Here is a 21,591-nt window from a genome sequence, read left to right on the forward strand (position 1 = left end):
AGTGGTCAGGAAATTGAGAAGGAGTGGAGGGACATGGGATGTATTGGAAGAGAAAGAGAGAGTAGAAATGATGTAAATACTATGATATTCTTTAAAAGTTAAATTATATAATATCATATTACCCTACCTTCCCTGAGGAACTATTGGCATCTGATCACTGCTGGTGAGGGAGATTTGCTTGTAAGGAAATGATGCTAGATAGGTTGACCAGGACCCAATGGATGAATTCACACTGAGGGATATTTGGGGACACAATCTTAAATAAATAGACCTTAACATATTAGACAGAATGCATGAAATCCAGTGAGGGCACTATATGGTGGCACAGATAGGGTAAGGGGTCTAAACATGATCAAAAAGGATTTTTTTTAAAAAACAAAAAAAAAAAAAAAAAAAAAGGATTTTAGGGTTACCTCTTCAGAGCGGGGAATATTATGTTGGAGAGGAGGGAGTGGGCACTGATTTGATCAAAACACCTTGTATGCATGTATGAAATTTTCAATAAATTTTTTGTAAGATTTAAAAAAAATATTATTATTAATTATTTAAAAAATTTAAAAAAAACATGAAATGGGAGTAGTTTAAGAAAAGGGAGCAGATGGTTAAGAGTATTGGCTCCTCCTGAGAGGTCCCAGGTTTGAATCCCAGTATCCACATGGTGGCTAAGAACCACCCAATTCCAGAGGATCTAATGCCCTCTTCTAACCTCTGCGGGCACTTCAGGATTCGGGTGCACCTACCTACAGGCACAACTCTTATACACATAAAATAAAAAGTTTAAAAAAAGGAAGCAGAATAAATTTTAAAAGGCTGTACAAAAATCAAAAATACAATAGCATAAAGCTAGCCAAGTGTGGTGGTGGCACACGCCTGTAGTCCCAGCACTCAGGAGCAGAGAAAGATGATCTCCAAGAGATCAAGGCCAGACCAATGTTGGTGGTAAAAACGGCAAATATTTAAAGTGCTCAGACAGAACAGAAATGGTGAACCAACCTAATAATTACAAAGTTTTCAAGGAAAACATGAGGACAATGGAAACAGAACTAGTTCTGTTTTCATTCTGGAAATGAAAAGCTAAGTAATGTTTCAGGCCACAATAATGAACATTTATGGGACATAAGCTGCCAAAATAGGAATGTAGAGATCCTACTACTATTCAGGCGAAAGACCAGGCCGAATGCAGGGAAGGCCTAAGACAAAATGATTAACTAAAGATGACACAGGATAATTCTGACAGAAGTTCTGTGAAAGTCAGTGATGTTGTAATCATGAAATATGGCTTTCAAATATCCTCTGACAAATGCAGGCTGGCTGGCAGACACAATCAAATGTAAAATTGAGAAAATTGGCAATAAATGCACCTGAATAAAACTTCAAGGAATGTAATCATGAGACAAAAATATGAAAGAAGATGAAGTTAAAAACAGTATTAAAAACACATTAACAATATCCTGATTTTCAAGGTTATCTCAAAGTCTTGAAAGAGGATAAACTGTGGCAAGATTAAAAGACAAAACTACATGCCAGGCATGGTAGTGCACGCCTTTAATCCCAGCACACAGGAAGCAGAGGCAGGTGGATCTCTGTGAGTTTAAGGCCAGCCTGGTCTACACAGTGAGCTCCAGGTCAGCCAAGACTGCAAGGGAACCCTGTCTCAAAATAACCAAAAGCCAAAGCAAAACAAAAAAGAAAAAACTAGTCTTCTGCTACAGAGAGTCAAAATAATCAGAAGTGTTTACCTATTTTTCAATTTAGATTTAGATATGAATGCACTCAAACAAGCATACTTTATAGGATACATTCATTTCAAACATTTGAGATCAAAGCAAACAAGATACAATTTACAAATTAAAAACACAAAACACTGACAGATGAATGGATAAGCAAAATGTGCTACATACAGTGGAATATAACTCAGCCTCAAAAAGGAGTTAAGTACTAACGCATGCTACAATGTAGTGGACTCTGAAGACATTAGATAATATAAAAGACACAAAAGGACGACTGTTGTACGATCCCACTTTATGAACTATCTAAGAAGAGGCAAATTTATAGACACAAAGTCGATTAGATGTTGGTTATCATGGAAGACTGCTAGACTTTGAAGGTATGTGGGAAGGAGGTCTTTAAGGAACAAACCAGCAGGCTGAGGAAGCTGTGTATTCTGGAGAATGATTGTAGGCTCCAGGCTCCCAGAACTAGTAGGGCAAAGACCCATCTGGAAAGTAAAGGTCTCACTCTGTTCCACTCCTCATCTTCAGGACCAAGATTTGTATGGAAGCAAAAGCAACTGCTGGAGTTCTGGTTCTGTGCATAGAACCTCCCCATCTTTGCCCCCTGACCAGGAATCTCTCTTATCTTATTCCACACACACACACCTTGCCTGGAAATGGCTGGGGAGTTTCAACCTGTAACTATAAATGCTGCCCACCACAAAATTGTAAACTTAAACATTAGGAGGTTTTTGGGGGGGAGGGGGGGTTACTCAACTGCATAGTTCTGGAGCATGAACTTGAAGATGACAACGTGGTCCACATAGTGGGTTATGTGCATTTCCTTGTTGCTCCCAGCACTGGGGAAACAAGAGAATGGCCCCGACAACCCAACCCTGAGAAAAAGGAGGGACAGAAGGGTTTAAGGTCAGCACAGATGACAAAGTAAGTTATTAGGTGGTTTAGTTGGATTTCTGTTGTAATAAATTATTTGTGTACCATTCAAAATTGTTAAGATGGTAATTTTATATTAAATGTATTCAACAAAAACTTAAAAACAAAAACCTCAAAGCACCAATAAAGGAAAGCATTAAGTAAAATAAACACAAAAAGTAATCATTCAATGTGCTAATGAAACAAGTATTTTAAGCATTAATTTTAGAATAAAACAAAACAGGCTTTACACAGATTCCTGTTTTGAGACAAAAGTCTTGCTAGTATATAACCAAGGTTAGTCTCTGTTCTCTTGCTTCAGTCTCCCAAGTGCTGGGATTAGAGGCATGTGTGCCACCACACCCTGCTTACATGCCATTTGAGAAAGAACAACAAAACAAAATGGCAAAGGAAGACAAAGCTTAATGATATACTGAAGCAAAAAAATACAGACACAAATTTAAGACAAAACATAAAATGCAGAGCCAGGGGTGGTGGCACACACCTGTAATACCAGTAATCCCAAACTACCTCCAAACTCTAGGGGTGGAGGCAGGAGGATTAGGAGTTCAAGATCATCCTCAGCTACACAGTAAATTCTAGGCCCGCCTAGGCTTCACAAGTTTCAAAAAGAAAAAAGGATGTCTGGTGAAATGGTTTAGTGGGAAAAGACACTTGGCACCAAGCCAGAGGATCTGAGTTCCATTCCCATGATCTACATGGTGGAAGGAGAAAAATGGCTCCTATAAAGTTGTCCTCTGATACTTGTATGCCCCCACCCTACACAAATAATAAAATTTTTAAAAAGATGCAAAGATAATAGGACAATTACTTTTTACTGATAATGTAAAACCCACAAGGAAGATCTGAAGCAGTGCAGAATTTACACATCTTACCAAATAATACAGCATCAAACACACAATAAAGTCATCAAGGTTAAGCGAATGAGAAGATAGGACAGAGACTGGTAGAAAATATTTGCAAAAAAATTACCTAATATAGGGGCCCGAGAAATGGCTCAGCTGTTAAAAGCGTTGGCTGCTCTTGCAGAGGAACCTGGGTTTGGTTTCCAACACCCACATAGCAGCTTACAACAGTCCACACCACAAGTTCCAGGAGATCTAACACCCTCTTTTGACCTCTGCAGGCATTGCACAACATAGATGCACTTCCATACACTCAGGCAATACATTCACACACATAAAATAATATTCTTTAAAAATTACCCTATATAAGACTATTACATAAGTTACAAAGAACTCAACTCAGCAATAGAAAAATAAACAAATTAAGAAAGGGACAAAACAGCTGGGGGTGGTGACACACACCTTTGATCCCAGCAGAGGCAGGTAGATCTCTTTAGGATCTCTATGAGATCCAGGTCAGTCTGGTCTACATAGTGAGTTCCAGGCAGGCTGGGACTAACGAGACCCAGTCAAACAAAACAAAACAAAACGAACAAAACTAAGATGAGGAAGAGTTCAAGGCCAGCCTGGTCTACAGCTGGTGCTACAGGGAGACCCTGTCTCAAAAACAAAAACAAACAAACAAAGAAATGGATAAAATAGCTAATGAAATACTTACCAAAGATGATATACAAACAGCAAAGCAGCATACAAAAAAGATGTTCAACCTTATCCATCATTACAGTCATCATTATGAGTTTGTTGGGGTTTTTTTGTTGTTATTTGTTTTTGTTTTGACAGGGTCTCCCTCGTCCCAGTCCACCTACAAGACATTATGTGGACCACGCTGGCCTGCCTCTGCCTCACGAAGGCTGGGATTAAAGGTGTGCACCACCATGACCCACCATTATGAGATTTTTAAGAAATAATGAAATACTACTAATATGGCTTTATTAGAAAAGCTAAAATTCAAAACACAGGTAACATCACATGCTAGGAAGGATGTGAAAAGACAGGAATTATCAGCACTGAGGAGAATACACACAAAATACACAGCTTTGAAAAACAATACAGACATTCTCATGAAACTACATATACCACCACCACACAATCTGGCTCCTGAATTGAACCCAAATCAGTTGAAAAGTTATGTTCACAAAAAAAAAAAACCCTCCTTTTCAGGATCTGAGCAGTCATTACTCCAAATAAGACATATAAATGACTATAAGAACATGAAAAGATGATCAATGTCACTATTAATTATAGACATGCAAATCAAAACTATAAGGGAAGTACACTCAATACACAGTAAGATGGCTACTATTAAAACAACGACAAACCAAAACAGTGGTGGTGCTCAACTTTAATCCACTTGCGGAGGTGGAACTCTGGGAGATGGAGGCCAGCCTGGTTTATATAGGGAGTCCCGGCTCCTTTTTGGCTCCTCAAAAAAATTAAAAGTAGTTATACCTTATGACTCAGCAATTTTACTTCTGGAACAAACAGGACTCTTGAAGAGACATTTGTACATCTATACTGATAGCAGCATTGCATACAATGGCTAAACTGTGGAAGGACCACCCAAGTGTTCAATGATGAATGAAGGGTTAAGCAAAATATGGTACTTACATAGAATGAACTATTGTTCAACCATAAGAAAAGGATGTATTAACATATGCCACAACATGGATGAACATTGAATCCATTAGTTAAAATGAAAGAAGCCAATTCCAAAGTTGTACTTAAACAAGTAGTCAAAATCACAGAGAGAAAAGTAGAGCAGGGAGCTACTGTTTAATAGGCAGAGACTCTCAGTTTTGCACGATGAAAGTGGTCACCACACAACAGTTAATATAGTTACTATATGGCACTGTAAACTTAGAAATGGTTAATATGGTAACTATTATTTATACCACAATGAAAAAACAGAGAACAAAACCTTGGACAGGGAGATAGCTCATCAGGCAAAAGCACTTGCCATGCAAATCTGATGACCTGAGTTTGATTCCCAGAACCATATAAAAAACAGGATGCTGGGGCATGCATCTATAACTTCAGTAGACCAGGAGGTGGAGGCAGGAAAATCATCTAGAAATTCACTAACTTGGAATGTGCAGTAGGAAGGACAGAAACTAGAGACTCAGAAGGCTAGAGAAATGGAGTGCCTCCTGTTCTTTCAGAGTTCAGTTCCTGTACCCACTTCTGGTGGCTCACAACTACCTGTAACTCCAGCTCCAGAGGATCAAATGCACTCTCCTGGCACTCACACTCATATGCACACACCCACAGACACACTTACATACACATAAAAACAACCGTCAACAAAGTGTAAGGCAAGAATGATTCCTAAAAGTTGTCCTCTGACCTCCACATGTACAGTCACACACAGAATGTCCATGTGCACACACACAATAAATAAAATAAAAATAAAACTGTACATGTGGATGTTTATAACAGCTTTATTCATAACTGCCAGAGGTGTCTTCACTAAGTGACAGAATGAATACTATGGGACACACAGACAATGGAATATTACTTAGTACTTACAGATATGAACTACCTTATAAAAGATACAGACGAACCTTATATGGATGCTGCAAAGTGGAAAAAGGCAAGTTGAAAAGGCTCGATACAGGAGATGGCTCAGCAGTCAGAGCACTGACTGCTCTCACAGAGGCCCAAGACTCAATTCCCAGCACCCACATAGTGGCTAACAACTGCGTGTTTAACTCCAGTTCCAAGGGATCCGACGCCCTCTTCTGACCTCCTTGGGTATTGCATGACACAGGTGCACTTACACATATGTAGGTAATACACTCATACATATATAAATAATAAAAAAATTAATTTATTTATATGTAAGTGTATTGCCTGCATGTAGGTAGGTGCATTGGTGTCATGCAATGCCCAAGGAGGTCAGAAGAGGGCGCCGGATCCCCTTAACCTGGAGTTACGGATGGTTGTTAGCCATCATGTGGGTGCTGGGTACTGAACCTGGGTCCTCTGCAAGAGCAGCCAGTGCTCTTAACCGCTGAGTCAACTCTCCAGCTCAAATAAAATTAAAAAACAAAAACAAAAACAACTCTATACTGTATGATTCCAACTACATGGCACCCTGAGGAAGGCAAAACAAGATAGTAAAACCAACAGTGGTTGCCACAGATCAAGGGGAGAGAGGAATGAACAAGCAGAGCACAGGGAATTTTAAAACTTATTATTATTATTATTATTTTTTTGTCTTTTTGAGACAGGGTCTCTCTGTAGTCCCAGCTGACCTAAACTCACTATGTAGACCAGGACCAGCCTGCCTCTGCCTCCTGAATGCTGGGATTATTTATTATTTTTTTTTTATTTTATATACGAGTTTTTGCCTCCATGCACACAAGTGCACTGGTGTCATGCAATGCCCAATAAGGCCAGAAGTGGGGTCAGATTCCCTGAAACTGGAGTTACAGGCAGTTGATGGCCGCCATGTGGAAACTAGGAACTGAACCCGGGTCGCCTGCAAAAGCAGTCAGTGCTCTTAACCATTCAGTCATCTCTCTAGTCCCAAGCACACAGAATTTTGAGGCAGGAAATGACTGTTTTTTATAATATATGTCATTATACATCTGTCAAAACCCACAGAATGTTCACCATGAGTGAATTCTACTGTAAACTATAGACTGTGAGTAGTAACAACATGCCACTGTTGGTTCATAAAGCTCTACTGCAGTAAGTAGCACTAGATATTAGCGATGGGGAAGCTTAGAGAACTTGGTACTTTCGGTTCTATTTTGCTGTTCACCTAAAATTGCTAGATAAAGTATATTAAAAAAAAACTTAAAATCATTAGAAACAGAAGAAACTGACTTTTTAATTGTAAAGTCAATACATGTTTATTTAAGGGACTTCATCTGTGACTCCTTCCCTGATCAACAAGGTGGCTGAAGTTAAAGACGTCTCATGATAATCCTTTTATTACTATTAAGATAACCCTTGTGCTGTCAGTCTTGCCATAGTTCTATGTCTGCATGGATTAAGGGCACAGTCATGACAACTTCAAAGTTCTCCATCTGAGATCTGGGCATCCAATTTCTTGAAACAATTTACTTTAGGAACGTTTTTAGGACTGATCTGCTTCTCAACTGCTGAACACCCCATACTCCTCTTAACAAGTTCATTCCTAAGCCCATCATACCCAGGAATACCATGATCTATAGGAAATGCCAATGCTACATTGAAACAAACATCCATTCACATTAAGACAGGTATCTTCAACTTCAGACAAACGTCATTACTAACTTTAGCCCTAGCTGGCGTGGAATGCCCTATGTAGACCAGGCTGGCCTTGAATGCATGAAGATCAGCCTGCCTTTGCCTCCCAAGCACTGGGATTAAAGGCGTGAACCCCCACGCCTAGCTTCAGATTCCTTCTCATATGCTTCAAACCTCATTACTAAACAATGAGTTCCTGGTTGCAAGATCTATTTTTGCACCTGCCTTTCATGCCTTTTTCTGTCCACCTGTAGGAAACAAACACACAAACACACACACACACACACACACACACACACACACACAAATGTACTGTCTACTTGTTTGAAGATCTGGGTCAAAGGAATAAAGAAAAAAACCAAAACTCTTCAGATGGAGTGCTATAAAGAAAACCAGACACAGCAGCAGGGCAGAAGGTAGATGCCTAATGTAGAGGCTGTTAGGGAAGGCCTCCATAAAATACAGTCTCAGTGAGATACAAAGACCTCATGACATATGAAGGCAAGACAGCATTCAGGTAGAAGAAATAAGCAATGGAAACACACCTCGATAAATAATGCCATCAAGGTCAGGTGTGCCACACACCTGTGATTAGAGCAGTTGTGAGCCTGAGGCTACAGAATTTGAGGGCAGCTGATCTAGGTTACATATAGAGTTTGAGGCCAGGCTGAATTACACAATGAGATGTGGTTACCATAAAACAACAACAACAAAAAAAATCCCACAATGCCACCCTTTTAATGTTTTTGCAGATTAAGAAGACTAAATTTAATGGTTTAAGTAATAAGAAATTAATAAAGACTAGTCCTTACCAGTAATAAGAACTAAGTCTTATAGGTTAGTAAGAAATGTAAGAAAGAAGTCAAATAAAACAATACAAATCATTAAATTTCACTTAATAGGTTTACATTAACTGTACTTTGCAAGTAGAAAACGTTAAGTTTTTACAGAACATTTATCAAAATGGATTATGCTTTAAGTCATAAAGAATCTTCAATAAATTTGGAAGATATAATCACTGACAAAAATGAAAAGAAAATTCAGGAGTGAATGGAAACATCCTAAAAACCTCTGGAGTCAGATGATCAAATTAGAGCCACCAACCATTTGTAAAGTTCTTAAAAGAAGAACATCATTCATGTAAATTACAGAGTGTAGCCAAAGCTGTACTCTAAGGCAAATTAAGAGCATTAAATGCTTCTATTATTAAGAGAGGGAAAAATGAATTGAGAATCCACTCAGAAAATAAAGGAACGCACATGATTCAGTGGTAAGAGTGTTACGCAAAGCCCTGGATTCAATCCCCAGTAAAGAAGGAAAAAAGTTAGAAAAAAATATAACAAAAGAAAAACATGAGTAAAACAAAAGACGAAAATAAAAATTAGGGTTTCAGAAAACAGAAAGCCAATGTAATAAATCTTGAAGCTGGTGTTGCTTTGAGGGCTGTACTCCAGCAGACAAACCATGGACAGACGCCATCTTCCTAAGCTTGGTTGTACCGGCTTGCCTAGAATCATCACTGCTAAGCTTGTTGTTGACTCAGGAGGCTTGCCTGTCATTTTGTGTACCAGTGGGGAAGTCATCATTCATGCTGGGATGAAGACTTTCCAGTGATGAAGACTTTCCAGTAAGGTCTTAGTGGAGGGAGCACCCACATTCCTTTAAGTAAACCCCTACGCATTGCTCTGTAAGTAAGCATAATAAACTCACTGGTTTCCCAGACTGTAGTTTGGTCAAATCGACCTCAGTTTGTAGGGACCAAGGAAGGAGGGGATGGATGTTGTTTACACCTTCAAAAAGGAATTTTAGCTACAGCTAGTTATTAAAAAAAACAAAGGGGCTGGAGAGATGGCTCAGTGTTTAAGAGCACTGGTTGCTCTTGCAGAGGACCCAGGTTTGGTTCCAGCACCTACATGGTGGCTAACAACTGTCTATAACTCCAGTTCCAGGGGATTCAACTACCTCTTCTGGCCTCTAAGGACATTGCACAACACAGATGCACCTACATACATGCAGACAAAACACTCATACACATAAAATAAAAACAGAAAAATTTAAATCCTCTTAATGGAAACACATGAATATACATGTGAACAAAGATATAATACAAAAAAGTCTATTTAAGGGTCCAGTTGCTCAAAATTAGAAAAAAACAGAAATGACCAAAAGTAAGAGTATCACATACTGTGATATCTTATAACCGTTAAAAAGATGAGGTGCACTGTCTGTATTCACATGGAAATCAATACACAGTGATTTTAAAAGTAGGTCATTGTGGCTCAAGCCTGCAATCCCAGATCAGGATAACTATGAGTTTGAGACCAGTCAGGCTACATGTGGAAACCCCATCCCAAAAGCACCAAACAAAAGAATCTAAATCAACTGAAAAATACACAACATACAACAGATTCCCACTGCTACCTTCTTAAATAAAACGGCTAACAAGGGGCATGGATAGAGACCTCTGATGAATGGGACTAGAAAAGTGAGGAAATAGTAATTTTCAGCTTTACTCTAAATAATCAAGTTATTTGAGCCTCTTGAATATGTGCTGCTTTTAGAATTTATTTTCAAAATAAGGAGAGAAAACTAGTCTGTTGTGATGGTTATCTTCAACAGCTGAAACTAAGGTGATCGTCATACTGTTTAATAGTTTTCACTACTTTATGTATTTTCCATAGGAAATATGCATACTTTCTAAATTTGAGAAAAATGTTTTAGAAAAAAATCTGTACTATCTCAGTAGCAAAACTATCAAAAGATAATTTAAAATTTTAATTATAGTCTCAGAAACCTGGTTGTTTCCCTGAGAAAGCAGTTTTTGAGGCAGGGTCTAGGTAGCTCAGGTGGACCTTGAACTACAAACCCTTTTATTAGCCTCCTGAGTGCTGAAATTTCAGACTTGTGCCACACCTCGCCTGAAAACAGCTTACTTAAAATTAATTGTTCTTTGCTTTTTGAGATGGGGTCCCATGTAGAACAGGCCTCCAATTCCCTATGACCTTGAACTGCATTCACCTCTCAAATGCTGGGACCACAGGTGAGTGCAGCCACTGTCACCACCATGCGCAGTTTAGAATACAACTTTAAATCTAAGTTTAAGGTCAAACTACTGGGGCTGGAAAAATGGTCAAGGGTGCTGCTCTTACAGAGGACTTGAGTTTGGTTTCAGCACCCATATTTGACAGTTCAAAATTACCTATAACTCCAGTTCAAGGGACTTCTGCACAGGCACCTATGCATGACTCCCTCAACCTCAACATACATAATTAAAAAATAGCCAGGCGTGGTGGCGCACACCTTTAATCCTAGCACTTGGGAGGCAGAGGCAGGCGGATCTTTGTCAGTTCGAGGCCAGCCTGGTCTACATAGTGAGTTCCAGGACAGCTGGGGCTACAGGGAGACCCTGTCTCAAAAAGACAAAAAAAAAAAAACCACACAAATTAGTTAACTGATGTTTATTAAGTACTTAAGTACATCACTTGATAGCAGCTTTACATGCATTATCTCAATTGACCTAAATAGTCCTATGAAACTGGCATTACATTGTTATTATTATTAATTTTTTTTTTTTTTGGTCTTTTTGAGACGGGCCTCCCTGTAGCCCCAGCTGGCTTGGAACTCGCCATGTAGACCAGGCTGGCCTCAAACTCACAGAGATCCACCTCCCTGTGCCTCCCAAGTACTGGGATTAAAGCCATGTGCCACCATGCCCGGCACATTGCTATTCTTTCCCGTAAGATGGAGATAGTAGTATGTCTTGAAAAAAACAGGTATCTTGGGGGCTGGAGAGATGGCACAGCAGTTAAAAGCACCAACTGCTCTTGCAGAGGACCCAGTTAATTCCCAGCACCCACACGGTGGCTAACGCCATAATCATCTGCAACTCCAGTTCCAGGGTACTGGACATGACGCAGGTGCACTTACATGCAGGCAATACACTCATAAATATAAAATAAAAATAATAAATAAAATATTTTTAAAATAGGCCAGGCGTGGTGGTGCAAGCCTTTAATCCCAGCACTTGGGAGGCAGAGGCAGGCGGATCTCTGTGAGTTCGCGGCCATCCTGGTCTCCATGGTGGACAGCTGGGGCTACAGGAAGACCCTGTTTCAAAAAGACCGAAAAAAAAAAAAAAAGGGTACCTTAGACTGGGCCTATCAACGGTCAATGATGGATCAGGGAGAGGCCAGGAGGGGATGGGGGAAGACACCTTCCTCCTCCCTAATGAATTAGCTATTGATGGATTCTGGGGAGGGGCAGTCACTGTTTTGTACCCACTCAGGAGCCCATCAGGCTCCAGTGGATAGCTCCAAACCCATGGCCACACAGACGATCCTGGTTAAATTCATTGGGTCTCAAAAAAAAAAGGAGGGTGGGAGAAGGGGGTAGATGGTAAGGGTTAGAGATTACAGGGTGGAGTTATACAGTAATCATAACGTACTTTATACATGTAATAAACTGTCAAAAACAAATCCAATAAAAGTATAAAGAAATACACATCTTGCCCAAGATCAAGTAGAAGAGCCAAGATTCAAACTCAGATCGCCAGCTCCTAAGTACCTGTGATGCATGGAATTAACTACATCACACAGGAGAGCCAAGAACTCTGGTGTGCTGAATAAATGTTCAGAATTATTACTAAACCAGTGTATGAAACAGTGAAACCCAATTCTGATAAAAGCAAACACTATTTCTTGACTACAACTGGGGCCATTCTTTTTTTTCCTTCTCTCTGCTTCTATAGTGGTTTAAAAAAGAGAGGCTACGGTGCTGGAGAGATGGCTCTGCAGTTAAGAGCACTGGCTACTAAACTCTGGTTCAGTTCCCAGCATTCACGTGGTAGCTAACAACCATCTGCAACTCCAGTTCCAGGGAATCCAATGCCCTCTTCTGACTTCCACCACGGGCATTGAACACATGTGGTACACTTAATAAATTAAAAAATAAAGGCTACAGGAAGAATTCTTCCACCACGGGCATTGCACACATGTGGTACACTTAATAAATTAAAAAATAAAGGCTACAGGAAGAATTCAGAAGCACAATTTACAAGTAACACCATTCTGTTGGACAAAAATTAGTTAATTCTGTAACTAAAAGCACTTTTAAGGAAAAAAAAAAAAAAAAACGAATTTGAAGACGAAATGGTCCAGTTTGAATAAAAAACAGAAAATCTGGAAAGCCAAAAGAAATGTCTAATGAACATTGTTATAGTAATAATCAATAATGACAGATTAAAGATAGGAAGAATTTTAACAGTACCTACTTATTTTATGCTTGGCTATTTACACAAGTTCTTGAGTTTTAGAAAGGTATAATTGAAAGTTTATCCTTAGCTACCAGAGCAAGTTCTTTCTTTTCTTTTTCCGGAGCTGAGGACGGAACCCAAGGCCTTGTGCTTGCTAAGAAGTGCTCTACCACTGAGCATTTTAAATCCCCAACCTTGCTACCAGAGCAAGTTCTAAGTTTCCCCTTTTAAAATACAGAATTGAAGCACGTCTCCTGAGTCCCAGCACTCAAAGGCAGAGGCAGGCAGATCTTTGTGAGTTCAAGGCCAGCCTGGTCTCCATAGCGAATCCAGGCCAGCTGGGGCTACAGGGAGACCCTGTCTCAAAAAATAAAAAATAAAATAAAATACAGACTTGAGGGGCTGGATAGATGGCTCAAGGGTTAAGAGCACCGACTGTTCCTGAAGAGGGCCCGAGTTCGAGTTCCAGCACCCGCATGGCAGGTGGCAACCATCCATGACCCAGTTTCAGGGGAATCCAGGTGCACCCTCTGACCTCTGCAGGCACTGCATGATATGGGTGCATTTGCATACATTCAGGCAATGCACTCACACACATAAAATAAAAATAAGATTAAAAAAAACAAAATATGGAACTGAAATGAAATATAAACTATTGTCAACCATGTCTACTTGGAAACCTATCATAAAAATCAGAGAAAAAGCCAGGCGTGGTGGAGCACCCCTGTAGTCCCAGCACTTGGAAGGCAGAGGCAGGCGGATCTCTGTGAGTTCAAGGCTAGCCTGGTCTACAGAGTAAGTTCCGGGACAGCTGGGGCTACAGGGAGATCCTGCTTCAAAAAGACAATCAGAGAAACATGGGAACCCCTGCTCTTTTAAAGACACAACCAATTAAAAACTATTGCTTTGGCCGGGCGTGGTGGTGCACGCCTTTAGTCCCACCACTCAGGAGGCAGAGGCAGGTGGATCTCTGTGAGTTCAAGGCCAGCCTGATCTACATAGTGAGTTCCAGGACAGATGGGGCTACAGGGAGACCCTGTCTCAAAAAGACCCCCCCCCAAAAAAACCAAAACTATCACTTTTTAAATTTGGGTTTGCAGTGTTAATATATGTTACCCCAGAAGAATCTCATTCTCCCTCTGAATGATGGTAAATCTTGAATTAAGACTCCAAGAAAAATTTTAAAAACCCACGAATTCTTTAATAAAATATGTCTGTTTGCCCAGCACAATGGTGCACACCTGTAATCCCAACTACCGAGGGAGGATGCTCTCTTGAGCCTAGGAGTTGGGAGTCCAGCCTGGGCATGATTTGATGAGCTAGCCTCAATAGAAAAACAAATCTGCTTATGGAAAGAAAAAGACTATCCTGCTGGTGCTGGCCTGTAATCCCAGCTACTAGGGAGGCTGAGGCAGGAAGATCACCAGTTCTAGGCTTGCCTGGGCAACTGAGTAAGATTTTGTCTCAAAATAAGATGTGAGGGCTGGAGTTGTTTGTAGCTGGGTGGTAGAATGCTTGCCTATCATCTTGGGTTAAATTTTCAGTACCAGGCGAAGAAGGGAAGAGAAAAAAATGGCAGAAGCGGGCCTAAACATACTTTTTCATACTGGATAGTTCTACACCTTAATCCTTTAGGCCAGGACATTTCATTAACTTAAGGAAACCTGACAGTACTAAAGGACAACAGTACTTAAGGTGAATAGTAAGCAATCTTTTTTTTAGAGCCTAGTAGTGGGAAAGGTAACAACAAACTTTTAATGAAACTGTAAAATGCTGACTTAGGTCAACCTCTCTCACTAAAATCTGAAAATTTGTTTAAAAATCTATAATCTCTATATAGAACATATCAGCAACAGAAATTCAATTTCCATCATATAAATGTAAATCAGTATTCCTGGCTAATTAATCTCTAGAAAGATTTAAAAGAGGTTTGAGATCCTCTCTCAAAAAAAAAAAAAAAAAAAAAAGCAGACTATGAGTGTAAAAGCACACACCAACTTAAGAAATGGGGCACAGACAGCCGAGCAAGAATGTTTCACAAATGCCACAGGGCTTCTGGCAAAGTTGACATGTTCTAACCTGCTTTTAAAAAATTACTATTCGCTGCCTTCCTCTCAATCTAACTTTTATTTAATGCTATTCTTTCTGGAGAACCTGACAAAAAACAAAACCCCCACAGCAAATTCTTGTACATTTATTTCAATATCCTGCCTACTTATAAGAGCGGAAGAGTCAAACACAGCAGGGGAAAAAAGTGACGTGCACAACCTTGATCCAAAATTCAGTTCGTCCTGGTGTAATTTTAGGCCTAACCATTTTGGTTGTCTTTTTAAAAGGTTAAAAATGAAAAGACAAAAGCTACAGGTCACTTGTAAAGAAGCCGGAGGGTATCAATAGGAGTTGGTTACTTATCAAAGGGAAACAAATCTCACACTCTACGCGGGAGTATTCCTATAAAAACTAAGGTTCAAGGTCGGGAGAGCCTCCCATCAAGTGACAATGGTAGTTATTTTACACTCCTCGGTTCTGGGATGATTTTCTCTTTAAAGAATTAATCAAAAGGTTGAGTCCACTAAGTTATTTGCGGCAGCATCTGGAGAGTAAGCGCGCGGATGTTTTAGACAGCAAAACATGGTGAAAAGCCTATCTCAACCTAACTTACCTAAGGAAGCAAATATTCATCTCCTGGCTGAAGGTCACACAAAAAACTAGGAGAGGATCCCAAAGTTCTATTCTTAAGAGGAGCCCCTCAAGCCCCAGGAAAACTGCTTCTCCCGCTGAGGAGTGTGAGGAAGGGCTTGCGGACCGGAGCTAGGGCACTCGGGACAGTACTCCCGAGCAATCGAATGCTGCGAACAGAGCTAGTCACCGAGGGGTCGAGAAAGTGGAAGAGGGAAAATCAAGAACAAAACCCGAGGTCGGGTCCAGCGTGGACGAAGAACCGCGCGAGCGCGCAGCCTGGAGCAGAACTCGGCCGCCGGGCAGGGCAGGGCCAGGGCCAGGAAGAGCGAGTCCCTGCAAACCAGCAAGCTTCCCACTTTCGGGGAGCAGACAATGAGCCACCGCCCGGGGAGCCGCGACCCCGGCCGGCAGGTGTGGGCTTCCCGGCCTGCGCCGAGGCTCGCCATTCCGGCCGCTCGGCCCGCCAGGCCGCGGAGGCGGGAGGAGGGCGGCGGCCCGCCCGGAGTGCGTCGGTCCGCACTTACCAGTGAGGGAAGGTCTGCGCCCAGCCAGGCGCCTCGGTCCGTGCTGGGCTGACAGCGGAGCCGCCCTAGGGAGGCGAGAGGAGAGGAACCGAGGGCAGGGCAGGGCGGCTGGGTGGGAGGAGGAGCGGCGCCGGGCGCGGCCGCAACTACTGAACCCGGACGGCGACAGAGCCCCACGGGCCAGGGAGGGGAGGGCAGGAGCCTTCGGCAATGGCGACCGCCCGGGCCGGAGGGGAAGCGGAACAACCGCCGCCGCTGTGCGTGGCCACAACCCTGGGGAAGGGCGGCGGAGAGACGCCGGGCGGGGTCGAAGGACAGCCCCCCTACTGCGTCACCTCCCCAGGGGCAGGCTCGCGCAAGGCTGCTGGGAATTGTAGTTCAGTCATCTACTGTGGGGACGCGGGACGGGGACTGGGACCCGGGGACCACCAGGACGGGGACGGGACGGAGACGGGGGTGGGGGGTGGGGGGGTGTCTTTGTATTGAGACCAGTTCCAGATTTGATTTAATTCAGCATTCCGCACTGTCTGCAATCAGTTTTACCTACTGAAAATGCTGACAGAAAATAGCTGATACGTAAATGTGCATACAGGACCTCTGTTTCTGAGACGTCATCAATTCTCCATTTTTCTTTTTTAGCCTGCAATCTTAGCTATAATAATCTGCTAAATTGGATCCTCTGCAAATGAATACTTCTGTATTGTATCAACGGAGTTAATAAATGTATTTTCTTATTTTACAGATATTTCCGTGTCTAATGTCTATAATGCCATTAGGCAACAGAGATAGGGTGTACGTGATTTCTGTAACCTTTGTAAAGTTTATATAAATATGAAAACAGAATAATCAAAGCACTGATATAGTATGAGGAAAAAACAGAGGGAAAATACCGTGGATAAAGAGGCCAGAAAAGACCTCTTTAAGAAGGTGGCATTTAGCTGGGGGTGGTGGTGCACACCTTTAATCCCAGCACTAGGGAGGCAGAGGCAGGGGGATCTCTGTGAGTTCAAGGCCAGCCTGGTCTACATAGTGAGTTCCAGGACAGCTGTGGCTACAGGGAGAACCTGTCTCAAAAAGACCAAAAAAAAAAGGTGGCATTTAAAGCAAAAACAGAAAGAGAAAGCTATATGAAGCAATACAGGCAGGAAGGAAAAGGAGAATGCTGTGGTCAGTTAAGAATGCCTGTGTAGCCGGGCATACTGACACAGGCCATTAATCCCAGCACTCAGCAGGCAGAAGCAGGCGGATCTCTGTGAGTTCAAGGCCAGCCTGGTCTACACAGTGAGTTCAACACCAGCTGGGGGTACAGGGAGACCCTGTCCAAAACAAACAAACAAAAGAAATACATCTGCTGCCATACCACCTACAAGTTGAGTAAGCTTTCTGTCCTCTGCATGCAAAAGAATCTAACACAATTCCTTAATATAAATAAACCATAAATGTGGAATAAATATTGAAAGAAACGAGTAAGACATCAGTATCCATTATCTTGGCCTGAAACAAAAAGCACCACACACAGAACTGTAAAACTATAAAAAAATAAATTTTATATGCAAAAATATAAAATGTCTACTCATGTAGGACCCCCAGGCTGGGGTATCCAATGTCCATGGGAGGCCGCACCCCAATAACTCAGTCCTCAGACCAGGAGATGCAACAAGCAAGAGGATTTAATCGTTTGCGCAGACGGGCTTCTGCCTCACTCGGAGAGAGAGAGAGCAGCAGCCCAGAGCTCAGCTTACAGGCTTCTTTTAAAGGCAAAAACCTAAACTACAACTGGCAGCAGTGGGAGGGGGCCCGGCAGCAACTGGCAGTAGTGGGAGGGAGCCGGCAGCAACCGGCAGCAGTGAGGGGGGGGGGAGTTTTGGGTGATGTCTGGCTTGTGTACGGAGCATGAAAAGGTCAGCTTTTTCTCAGCAGTTAGATTTTACATCTTACTTCCTTTCCCAGAATATTTCCCTTTTGATCTGGGGGGACTTGGTTTGAATCTACTTTGACCTGGGGGGGCTTTAGTTTGATTTCATCATTCCCCCTTTTTTTATGGCAAGATTTTAATCATAAAATCTATGGGTTTTCTGGAAGCATCATAGCAGGACCAACAAGTTCGAGTGGTTTTAGGTCTAGTGAGATTAAGGAACAAAAATGACTGTTGTTACTCATAGCATCTGGATGGCTAATTTTAGTCTGACTGGCTGCAGAAAAGTTTAGGAGTGGAATGTTTAAGGTAGGCGAGCCGAAGTGTACGGCCCGTCTCAGGATTTGTCACCATCCATGTCAGCTGCATAGGCACATGAGGATTGTACCGTGGAGTTGAATAAACCGGCAGACATCTCGCTGTCAGGAGCAGGCAGATCTCTTCGAGAAGTAGAATCAGCTACATTGTAAGTTATGTTACAGCTTTAAGCAAGGTCAGTGAGTACCAATGTGATGATGGCAACAAGGATGATCAAGGCTACAGAGATGACGATGATAGCGACTAATTCCCAGTCGGAGTCGTCTAATTCCCAGTCAGAATTGTCTATGTGTTCAGGACTTTGAGGGTTGTGGGCATAGTCAGGAGAACCGTGTAGGGTCCTTTCCATCGTGATTTAAGAGTCTTGTTTTTAAGCTGGGGTTATCAAAGGAAGAGGGCAAGGGGGACAAAGTTACATTGAGAACAGGAGGTGGCCCTCCAAAAAGAGTTTTGTAGGGGGTTAGACCATGTATAGCAGGAGTATTTTTAGCTCGAAATAGAGCTAGAAGTAGGAGGTGCACCCAGTCTTTAATGCCAGTCTCTAAAGCTAATTTGATCAAGGTCTTTTTAATAGTTTTATCTATTTTGTCTACCTGTCCTGAACTCTGGGGTCTGTAAGCACAATGCAGTTTTCAATTAATCCCCAGTGCTTTTGGCCGTTCCCTGACTTACCTGGGAGACGAAGGCTGGGCCATTATCAGACCCAATTACCTTAGGCAATCCGAATCGAGGGAAGATGTTTTCAATCAGTTTCTTTACCACAGTCTGGGCTGTCTCCTTCCGGGTGGGGAAAGCTTTAACCCACCCTGAGAAAGTGTCGTCTCGCAGAAAACTGCTCCCATCCGTATACCAGGTGGCATCTGCATCTGTTAGGGGCTGGTCAGTGAGGTCTTCCTTAGTCCCATGCGTCTCCGCAAGTATTTGCTGACAATCATGGGGAATCTCAGTGTCTTTCCGGGGGGTTGGTAGCAACGTGGCGGGGTTTGAAGTGGCAGGGCTACCAAACTTGATTTTTTTCTGGATTTAATAATAGTGCCTGGTAATGGGTCACTCCGGCATTTGACAACCATCTATCAGGAGGCTGTCTAATGACAGACTCCACTGCATGTGGTGTTATAACAGTCAGGGGCTGACCCATAGTGAGTTTGTCTGAGTCTTTTACCAGGGATGCTATTGCCGCCATAATCCTCAAGCATGGGGGCAAGCCAGCGGCCACATTGTCCAGTTTCGTAAAAAAACTCTTTTTATTTTGTCAAAAGCTCTCTGGTGTTCATCAGCCCAGACGAAAGGAGTCCCATTCTTTGTTAAAGGGTATAGAGGAGCCGCTATCTCGGCGAAGCCCGGTATCCATAGTCTACAGAATCCTGTGCTTCCCAAGAACTCTCTGAGTCCTCTGGCTGAAGTTGGTGGGGGAATAGAGGCTACCGCCTGTTTTCTACTTCCCGTTAGCCATCGTTGTCCTCCCTCTAGCCGGCAGCCCAAATAGTTTACCTGCTGTAGGCAGATTTGGGCCTTCTTTGTTGAGGCTCGGTATCCAAGTTCCCCCAGTCTCAATAGGAGAGCCTCCATACCTTGCAAACAGCTTGCTTCCGTCTCAGCCGCTAAGAGGAGGTCATCTACATACTGGAGGAGCATAATCTGTGGGTTTCTTACCCGGAAGTCAGCCAGGTCATGATGTAGAGCTTCATCCAACAGAGTAAGGGAGTTCTTGAATCCTTGGGGAAGTCGCGTCCAGGTTAGTTGTCCCAATATTCTAGCTTCAGGGTCCTTCCATTCAAAAGCGAAGATGGGCTGGCTAACCAGGCTCAGGGCTCAGCAGAAGAACGCATCCTTCAGGTCAAGTACAATATACCACCTATGACTAGGAGGTAAAGAACTCAGAAGATTATAGGGATTAGGAACAGTGGGATGGATATCTTCTATCCTCTGATTGACTTTTCTTAAGTCTTGAACTGGTCTATAATCATCTGTCCCTGGCTTTTTCATGGGGAGCAGTGGGGTGTTCCAAGGGGATTGGCAAGGGTGAAGTATGCCCATTTGTAAAAGTCTTTGGATGTGAGGCCTGATTCCCTCTCGGGTCTCTTTGCTCATAGGGTATTGTTTGATTGAAACCGGAGTTACAGATGGTTTTAGTGTAACCACTATTTGAGGCTGGTTGTATGCAAGGCCATAATAAGATCTGCCTGACGCTCCTGGGCTGTGGGATCAAAAGGGGTGTATATCCGATATCCCTCTATCAAGCATCCTAGAAACCCTGCGGGGGTTTCATTTTCTCCTTGGGTTATAGCATGTACCTTTGCCAAATTAGTTGGAAGCCTTCTGGCCCCTTTGAGAGCCGCTAACAGAGTCTGGTGATAAAGATGGAGACGCTCCCTACCGGCCACGGTGTCAGGGTCCCAGTTGAGTCTAGTCAGAGGAAATCCTGCATCTATTTTATTTGGGAGCAGAGTGGGTCTCCCCTCCTGCCCGGGGACATTTTTCCTGACTTCCAGGATGACTCGCTGTCTTTCTTCTGTGGTTAGAAGGGCCTGGAGGAGTTGCTCACAATCCTCCCAGGTGGGTTGGTGGGTGAGGAGAATAGACTCTATTAAAGCAGTTAGAGCCTGAGGATCCTGAGAAAAAGAGGGGTTATGAGTCTTCCAATTATACAAGTCAGAGGCTGAGAAAGGCCAGTACTAGATCTGATCCCCTATAGTTCGGAGGGGAAAAACCTGGGCAGTCCAGGTTCCATCAGAGGGCACCCCTCTATCCCTCCTTAAGCAGAGACTGTTAGATAGAGGAGGGGATCTGTCAGGTTCAGTGGAATCAGGAGAGGGATAAGGTAGTTCTTGGGGTGGAGGTGCCTGCGCAGGTGGATAGGGAGGTGGAGGATCAAGGAGGGTTAGGGAGGCTTGGTCCTCAGGGAGGACTGGCTTTTGCTTCTTCTCAGGGGCAGACTGAAGGGGCAGGAGGGAAGAAGTAGGAGGCCCCTGGTCTGTCTCTCCAGTTCCCCTAGGAGGTAGGAATGGCTGTGCCCATGGTGTAGGGTTCCAGGCCAAGTCTTCCCAGGTGACTATGTAGGCCACCTTGTTTGGATGTCCGTGTGGTCTTGGGT

General features: G+C 42.7%; 1 protein-coding gene across 1 annotated transcript in view; it reads right to left on the minus strand.

Annotated features, from left to right (window-relative positions):
• Pak2 (p21 (RAC1) activated kinase 2) overlaps positions 1–16,565 on the minus strand; it is a 93,968-nt gene extending 77,403 nt beyond the window's left edge. The window contains exon 1 of the mRNA XM_008838514.3: positions 16,265–16,565. The gene's annotated coding sequence lies outside the window, so the exon portion shown is untranslated. The remainder of the gene's footprint in view (positions 1–16,264) is intronic.
• Between the last annotated feature and the right edge of the window lie 5,026 nt (positions 16,566–21,591).

The sequence above is a fragment of the Nannospalax galili genome, unplaced genomic scaffold (genome assembly GCF_000622305.1).
Source record: "Nannospalax galili isolate Female #2095 unplaced genomic scaffold, S.galili_v1.0 scaffold598, whole genome shotgun sequence".
NCBI classification, from domain to species: Eukaryota; Metazoa; Chordata; class Mammalia; order Rodentia; family Spalacidae; genus Nannospalax; species Nannospalax galili.